At 54.9% G+C, this 8011-nt stretch overlaps 1 protein-coding gene across 7 annotated transcripts in view; it reads left to right on the top strand.

Moving 5' to 3' along the window:
* The first annotated feature begins 1674 nt into the window (after window positions 1-1674).
* Window positions 1675-8011, top strand: part of PRDM2 (PR/SET domain 2) — a 126592-nt gene continuing 120255 nt past the window's right edge. For 6 of the 7 annotated variants that reach the window (XR_016210233.1, XM_089299267.1, XM_089299265.1 and 3 more), the window contains exon 1: window positions 1717-1828. The gene's annotated coding sequence lies outside the window, so the exon portion shown is untranslated. Of the gene's footprint in view, window positions 1829-8011 lie in introns of all 7 variants that reach the window. The other variant, XM_070077044.2, reaches the window with a different exon arrangement.

Here is an 8011-nt window from a genome sequence, read left to right as displayed (position 1 = left end):
TGACAGCGGCCACAGGAATCTAACAGACGCAGCTACCTGAGATTAATGACCAGAAGGGAACTGTCTCTTGGCATGAGGCCGTCTTTTACATACTCTGGCTCACCAGGTCACTTCTAACTTAACATTTATTTTCCTTTTGCTTTCTGTTGAATGCCAGGTGGGACAAAGCTTTTCCTATAAAATGCTGGTGTTTTGGAAAGGTGGGTGGGGGGACCATCTTTGCAGGCTGGATAAGGGGTGCCCTGCAGGACTACAGTACTTCAGCGACAGGCATGCCCGCATCTCCCAAGCCTAGGGTCTCTTTTCCTTGTGCAGTGGAAGAAATACGCCACCAGGTCTGACTCCCTTTCTTAGGCAGTCTGCTGACCTTGTCACTTTCTAAGGACTTGATAAAACTCAGAAGAGGATGCTGGCATTTGTTCACTAGAGCTTACCATGTCTTTGTGTTAAGATCATAGCATGATACATGCGGATACAACCTGTTTTCGTAAGAGTAAACCGGATTTGCATAAGCAAACACTTCCGGTGCTTCCCAAGTTTTCCAGGCACCTGCGCCCCACACGGTGCCTGGTCTTCGGACTGGATCCTTTCCGGAGGCGGCTGCTGCTGCCATAGCATCAGATCCTTCCAGACCCCGCTCTGAGCACAGCTTTTTCTCTGCGTGCTCACGGCTTCAGCGGGCGACAGCGCGCACCTCCTCTCATCTCCAGCCTGCACCTGCACCTGCACTCCAGCCTCGTCTCCAGCTGGCCTGCTGGTCCTCGGCTCTTGGAGGTCTAACGGCCATTGCCAAGTCGACCCGGTTCAACCCCGGGCCAGCACTCATGCGTGCTCCTCCACACCATCTCTTTGCTCCCTCCAACGTGTTAAACAGTTCCGTTCTATAAAGGCAAGCGCTGTGCTGGACACAAGGGGTTCCATTTGCTTCGGGGGGTGCCAGGTGCCCAGACTCAAGCCGAGCCTGCTCAGAGGAAAGTGTACAGGTACCAACGAAGGCAACAGCGGGCAGCTCCAGCCGTTTGCCTGGGCTTTTACAGCCAGGGTCAGGGGCGTGTCCAGGATGTACTGAAGGGGCAGAGGGAGGGCCCTTCCTGCTCGCAAGCTGCATCTTCACGCGATGCAAGATCAAAAAACCCGACCTTGTCCGTGGGCTTCTGAGCACAGTGTTGCCAGACAAGCTTTTCTGGAACTTTCTCCGAAAACCCGCAGATTCTCCATCCCTGCAGGATCCCCTCCAGCCAGACCCCCACCCCTGGGTTACACCTGCGGCGCCCCCAGAGCCCCCAGAGCCCGGCTATGCACAGGGTGTGCAGCCCGCACAGGGCCCTGGGCGACGGGCGCCCTCCCGGGGGCCGATCTCTGGGCGCGGCTGCTCGCGTCCTTCTGACGGAAGGCAGGAAGGCGGGGAGGGTCTGTGTGTCTTTACCCGACGACGGACACTTAATGGCCCCCTCCTGAAACGCGGAGGGCCCCCGAGCGACGTGGAGTCCCGCAGAATGCCAACCCCGCGGCGCGGTCACAGCAGCGGGCGCGGCGGCGAGCGGGCCCGTCAGGCCCCGGAGTCGCGCCTACGACCTGACGCGGGAGGCCGCGGCCGGCCCCGCGCCCGGGCAGGCTGGCGTGCGCCCGGGCAGGCCGGGGCCGCGGCGGCGAGGCCCGGGGTCCCGCAGCCCCGCAGCCCCGCAGGCCGCGCCGCGCCGCCCGACGTCACTTCCGACCGGAGCCAAGATGGCGGCGGCGCGGCCGCGGGCGCCAGGGCGGGCGGAGCGGCGGCGACGGCGGCGGCGGCTCGCGGCGCTCTGAGGCGCGCGGGGCGCGGCGGGCGCAGGTGAGAAGCGGCGGGCAGGGCCTTGGGGACGGAGCCGGGCCGCCGGGGCCTCCCCGGGTGGAGCGGCGGCGGCGGGGAGGACGCGCCGGGGGCCGGGCGCCGCAGGGCCGGGCCGGCGGGCGCGCCCCCTCTGCGAACCCGGGCGTCCGGACGCGCGCTGCGGGCTGGGGGCGCGGGAACGCGGCGCGGGTCTCCCGGGAGGGCGTCTGGCGGGCGGGTGTGGGCGGGGGTCCCTCCCTGCCGGCCTGGGGGGTCCCCGCGGCGAAGTTCGGGGTTCGCTTTGTGGCGGCGGAGAGCCGGGTGCCCCGGACCCCACGTGGGCTCGGGGCCGCCGCAGGTGTCAAGCCGCCGCGCTTTTTTTTTTTTTTTTTTTTTTTTTTTTTTTTTTTTTTTGCGGTGCAGCACACGGAGCGTGTCCCGCAGGTTTGCCTCCCTGATTGGTTTTGCGTCTCGCGTCTTTGTGTTTCCTAAATAGTTTTTTTGTGTGTGTCGGGGGTGGGTGGGGGGGAACCTGGAGATCTTGTCCCCCGCTGTCCCCGTGCACCCGCGGCCGGGGGTGTGTGCGACAGACCCGTGCTTCTCCTCCACTGATTGCGCCCCGAAAGCCAGCGGGAGCCAATTTTTGATGGTGGCAAGTGAAATAGGAAGTGTAACTGACGGCCGGTGTGATTCCCAGCCCTCGCAGTTGCTGGGCTCCACGCGGGAAGGGCCCGCGCGTGGGCGTGCAGCCCTGAGCTGCGGGGACAGCCCCACGGGGAGCCCGAGTCCCCCAGCCCCTTCCCCGCACTGCTGGAAGGAATTTCCGCGGCCAAGATCTCGGTGAGGCTCACGCCGGCCCCTCGCTTTGCCTTTTAGGGTTGCATTGAGGTTTGGGGTTTATTTGAGACCCCAGTGCCTTCTGCCAGACATTCGGATCCCTTGAGTCGAAATGGTTGTCCCCGCAAACATCATTGTCCCCAGGAGGCTACTGGAATGTGTCTTTAAGTTTTTGTGTAGTCCAGGTTTATTGTGGAACAGGACCACAAGGTTTCACCACCAACAGGACCTCGTAGCCATTCCACCTAGCCAAGCGCACACTGGGCTTTGCTGTGGCCGCTCGACGTAGTAGAAGAAAAATGTTGAGTTTTTTTTTTTTTTTCATAACAACAAGATGGGAAATTTAGGTAGGAATATTAAGGAGGAGGAACGAAGACACATAGTTGAACCTTCTTTTTCTGTGATTCTCAGATGGTACCCAGCTGCCTGGCCACTCTGTCCAGGCTTCCTTAAATACGCGTTTATTTGGCCGAATTCTTTCATGTGCAGAATCGCAATTTAGCCTTGACCTTACAAGATCATTAACCTCTCACTCCTGTCAAGCTCCGGCAACTGAGTCCAAAATTCATAGTAGGAACTGATTCTTGTTTACATTTTCTGTTATTCAGGGACTCTTTTTAAAATCTTTTTTGGTTTGATTTAAATAAGTTAGTACATTTTAAGTGCTTAGAAAAGTGCCAGGCACTTAATCATAGGGCCCAATACATGTTTGCTTTTGTTCATTGTAGAAGTGGTTTCTTTATGTGAAAAGTTGGTGTGTATATATATTTTTTTCATTTCAAGGGCAGTGCCTGAGGCAGTTCCATATAAATTAGTGATAATGTGTTCATTCTGAAAATATGAAATGTAACAAATTGGGATTCTGACTATAGACCGATTGTGGAGTAGAGGCAGGCAGACCCTTCATTGTTAGCACGTCAGTCGCAGCCCCCTCTCTCAGGGTGTCTGTGTGCCTTTCTTCACTCACCCATGTGTTTGTTTAGAGGACGCACTCACGTCTGTATTAATCTGTTGAGACCTTACTGTGCGTACTGTTTGTAATCTGTCTTCCCCTCCAGTTTTCTGGGCGTGTGTCTGTGTCGCTAACTGTTCTTCAATATGTTTTCATGGCTAATATGGGCAGGGGCCATCATTTACCAGTCAATTCCATATTGATCTGTGAGGTTTCCAAACCCTGAGATTTTCTTTATATTATGATGCATTTGGAATTGTTTTCTGTTGTGGACTTTTAAGTTCTGTACTCTTAAGATACAGGAAAAATGTAAATTCTGCTGTTTAGGTTCTAAATATGTATTTTTCTTGCCAATGTAGTGGTAAGAAATAACTCGCTTTCCGCCCAATGTCAGCTCCTTTCCCCTCAGCCAGGTCTATGCAGTTATATGCACGGATCTGCACACATACTCTTTTGATGATTATTTTACGTTAGATGTTTATTTATTCATGGAACGGGTTCTTTAAGCTGCCGGTCTCTCTCCAGGTTCCGGCTGTGATTTACAAACCTTTTAAGTCCTGTTAAATCGTAGACTTTCCGGGCTGGAAAGCACCATGGGTTATTCACTGTCTTCCTGGCTTCCGACTAGCCTTTCATGTTCTCTGTAGTGCCCATGCCGGAGAAGAAAACCAAAACTGGGCTTCCACTAGGAGACACCGCAGTAGGGAGTGACTGAGGAGCAGGTGGACGGTTGAGGGGCCCTGGTCAAACTTGCGTGGCGATGGTGGCTTCAGGGAGTTTGCAGATGCCGGGACCTTAGCTGATGGTCATTCTGCCATCACTTGTGGTGTGCACCCAGGGCGTCCTGGCGGGCCCTGCTTGCTGCTCCTCCGTGGGGCTGCCACCCGCCAAGCGTTTGCTTCGAGGCCTGGGGCCGAGTGCTCACGCTCTCCTTGGGGAATTCCAAGTTTGTAGGCAGAGCTGTACAAGATCTGCTCGAGCGCCGGGAAGCTGTGGGCTCCTGTGGCCCCGAGCGTGACGCTCAGCTTCCGTGGCAGCGCTGTGGGCATTCGGGCCGAGTGCCTCTCCTGCACGTGGCGAGACGCTTAGCCGCAGCCCTGCACCCATCAGATGCCAGTGGCACCTCCCGCAGTGTGACAACCGGGGAAGTCTCTAGACGTTGCCAAATGTCCCATTGCAAAATGGCTGCTACGTTACAGGAGGGAGGCTCCTCTGACTGGTGGGTAGATCACTGGCGCTGTTGACCGACCGTCCTGAAGTCAGAAACTGTAAGAGTGAGACTGGAGTGTGGGACTTGGATCGCAGAGCCTGCAGCCGACTCTGGTCTGTCCACGTCCCCTCCTGCCTTGGCATCCTTTTGTGGCAACAGAGAAAGCGGCGTGAGGGACCCTAGAGATTATGAAGTTCTCACGACACAAGATCAGCACTCCCAGTATGCAGATTAAATTATTATGGAATTTGAATAAATTTGCATAGAGTTGACGCATGGTGAATCGTGTAAGCATGTGGCCCATTATGCTGAATAGCACAGAAACAACTGTCTTTTCTCTCAGAAAATGGGACTTGGTTGAAGCAGCCCCCTGAAGATTGATGGCAGAAGCCAAACTGCGGTTTTTCTAGAAATTTTTTTTTTTTTAAGCAACCAGCTTAGGGTTAAGCACAGAAGTGATGCATTTATGTTGAGGCTAGAAGGCTTACTTTCCAAGTGCTTACCTAACTAAGTCATTGTAATTTAAAGATAGCTTGTTGATCTTTCTAGAAAATACGTGTCCTCAGTACAGCTTTCCCTGCAGGGAGAGGGTAGAAGTCGCTGCCTCTTTGTAAGGATAGATCGTATAGATAAACTTCTCTGATGGCGTAAGTAATCTTTCATCAGAATGTGCTGATAAATAAAGCACAGGAGGAGACGTGCTGTGGGAGCCCAGAGTCTCTGCATCACGTCCCTGGAATGAGTGTGTGTGCCGCTGCAATGTTCTCTCTTACAGGGAAGGCTTGTCGGCCCCACCCCCGCCTCCCTGAGGCATGACTTAGGAGTTACTGCGTGTAGTGAATCTAGTTCATTTGTAGTGAAATATGCGTGTAATATTTTTCCCAGCACTCTGTAGTATTTACTCCTACAGGCTTGGCTCATGTCACACCTGCACTGGGTTTTCACTTACTAGTCCTTTGGAGCATGCAGTAAAGAAAGTTTCACTGGATACTTATATATTTTCCAGCCATTTTGGTGAAAAGGATATTTTGTAGCTCTTGCAATAAGTCAGATGTCAGGTTGTGCTTTGAAAGAGCTGAATTCTTGGTCTGAAATACGTACAGGCTACATGTATCGGTTAGCTTGGTCACAGCGGGCAGCCTGTCCGGAAATGGGCAGTGCCTGCGTGGTTCACGTGTGCTGGTCCGTGGTTCTGTTAAACTCTGCTGGGACAGTTCTGTGGCACTTTCAGCTAACTTAAATGATGCCACCCAAATTGGCAAAATTTCAGTGTGAATCCTGTGTGGTACCCAAGACCTTCCCGAGACGATGTCACTTATGCGTCATCTGGGGTATCATGTAAGCGGGAAGCCCCGCGTGTTCTCACTCTGTGAGACTCATTTTAGGAGCTTCGCAGTGATCTGAAAGACCCAGTTTTAACGTGTGCCTGGCAGTGGGCGTGTTCAGGCGTCTTGGGATAAGTGTACTCCTTACTCGTAGCTCCCACCACTTGTTAGGGACGTGGGACAGGGCAGCTCACCTGTTTTGGGTGCCCAGTGCTCTCTGAGAGAAGCCCTCAGTGACTCACTGCCCTGGGGCAGCGGCGGGCGGCACAGAATGGCCGGTCACAGATCCAGCCCGGGGACCCACCTGGTCTGCCTGTTTGGGGGTGGGTGGACCGCTTCCTCCTCTCTGTGAAGTGGGGACAAGGTTGCTTCTCTTTCCCTGGGGTGATTTGAGGTGAATAAAAAATATGGGAGCAGGGGCCGGTGCTGCCTACAACACGCGCCTTCACGTCCCGGCTGCTGCCCCCAGGAGGACAGTGGAAGATGGCCCAAGAGGTCGGGTCCCTGTTACTCACGTGGGAGACCCGGGTGGAGCTCCTGGCTCCTGGCTTCAGCCTGACCCAGCCTGGCTGTTGTGGCCATTTGGGGAGTGAACCAATAGATGGAAGATCTTTCTCTCTCTCCTTCCCTCCCTCCCTCTCTGTGTAATTCTGCCTTTCAAATAAATAAGTGAATAAATAAATCTTTACCGTTTGAAATACTTGAGGTTTTTGGAGCAGCCCTTACAGGTTGTTGATAACAATACCACAGTCTGGGTGAATTAGGAAGAAAGGGGTTGATTTGGGCTCAAGGTTCTGAAGGTCAGAGGTCGAGGGGCTGGATCTGGGGATGGCCTCTTGCTGGCAGGCTCCGTCCCGCCGCGTGCATGTGTGTGTCATCCAGTCTGCTCTTGTAAAGCCCCCAGGGTTCTGTCGCAAACCCTCCCCACCCCCACCAATGACCTTATCTAACCCTGCTCACCTCCAGACACCACAGTTGGATCAAGTTTCTACTCCTTGATAGCACCATAAGCTCAAATCCAGCCATAGCAGCTTGTCAGGACCATGAATAGCATCTTTCTTACGTCTCCTGGTGCGTGAGCCCTGGGAGATAATGTGCCTCACTTCTTACTGAGGGACATCCCGGTCCCTGAACATGGTGGGGGTGAGGTGACCTTCTAGCCCCTTCCATGCCTTCCCAGTGCCAAGCCCTGTGTCTTCTACTCCTCTCTCTGGGTACTTTCCCCTAAGCAGTGTCCTTGCAGCTCGCCATCGTTAACCTGACGTCCTGTCTGTGTGGGGCCTGTGTTTCTGATGAAGCGTCCACGGCACGCCTGGCTTCTGAACGGGGCTCCCCACGTTCTCCTTGGGTTCTGTCCCTGTTCCTGCTGCGCTCTCTCTAACATCGTCTGGCGGCTCTTGTGCAGCCCTGGCCTCAGTGCTGGGCTCACCTCACCCTCTCCTTTACCTGCAGCGCACTGCTCCGCTAACCCGTCCTCCACCGCTGGTGCCTGCCGCGGTTTTTGTTTGCTTTCAGCTGTTGCCCGCAGTTCCAATCCTAACTGCCGTTACCCTAGATTCTCAACTGGCTTGCCTGCCCTGAGTCTCCAGCTGCCCACCCTCTCTCACCTCCTGGCTCTTTCCTGGCAGCGGTAAAAGGTATAAGACTTTGCTTATGCTGCCTCTTCAGCTGGAAAATCCCCAGGGCCCATCGCAGGCGCCAGCACTGCCTTCCTGATGGGCAGTCCTGCACCAGCTTCCTCCTGCAGGTGTCGCGAGCTCTGCTTTTCAGGAATTCCTCTCCCGCTGTCCTCTGCAGACTGCCAGGCTTTGGCAGTGGGTCAAGGGATGCAGTAATAACTCCTTGGCAACATCTGGGGAGCCCCGTCCCTGCAGTCGGGC

This window comes from Oryctolagus cuniculus, chromosome 7 (genome assembly GCF_051225735.1).
Source record: "Oryctolagus cuniculus isolate XC-2025 breed Fujian yellow rabbit chromosome 7, ASM5122573v1, whole genome shotgun sequence".
NCBI classification, from domain to species: domain Eukaryota; kingdom Metazoa; phylum Chordata; class Mammalia; order Lagomorpha; family Leporidae; genus Oryctolagus; species Oryctolagus cuniculus.
Note: the sequence above shows the minus strand (reverse complement) of the source record. Positions and strands in the feature narration are given on the sequence as shown.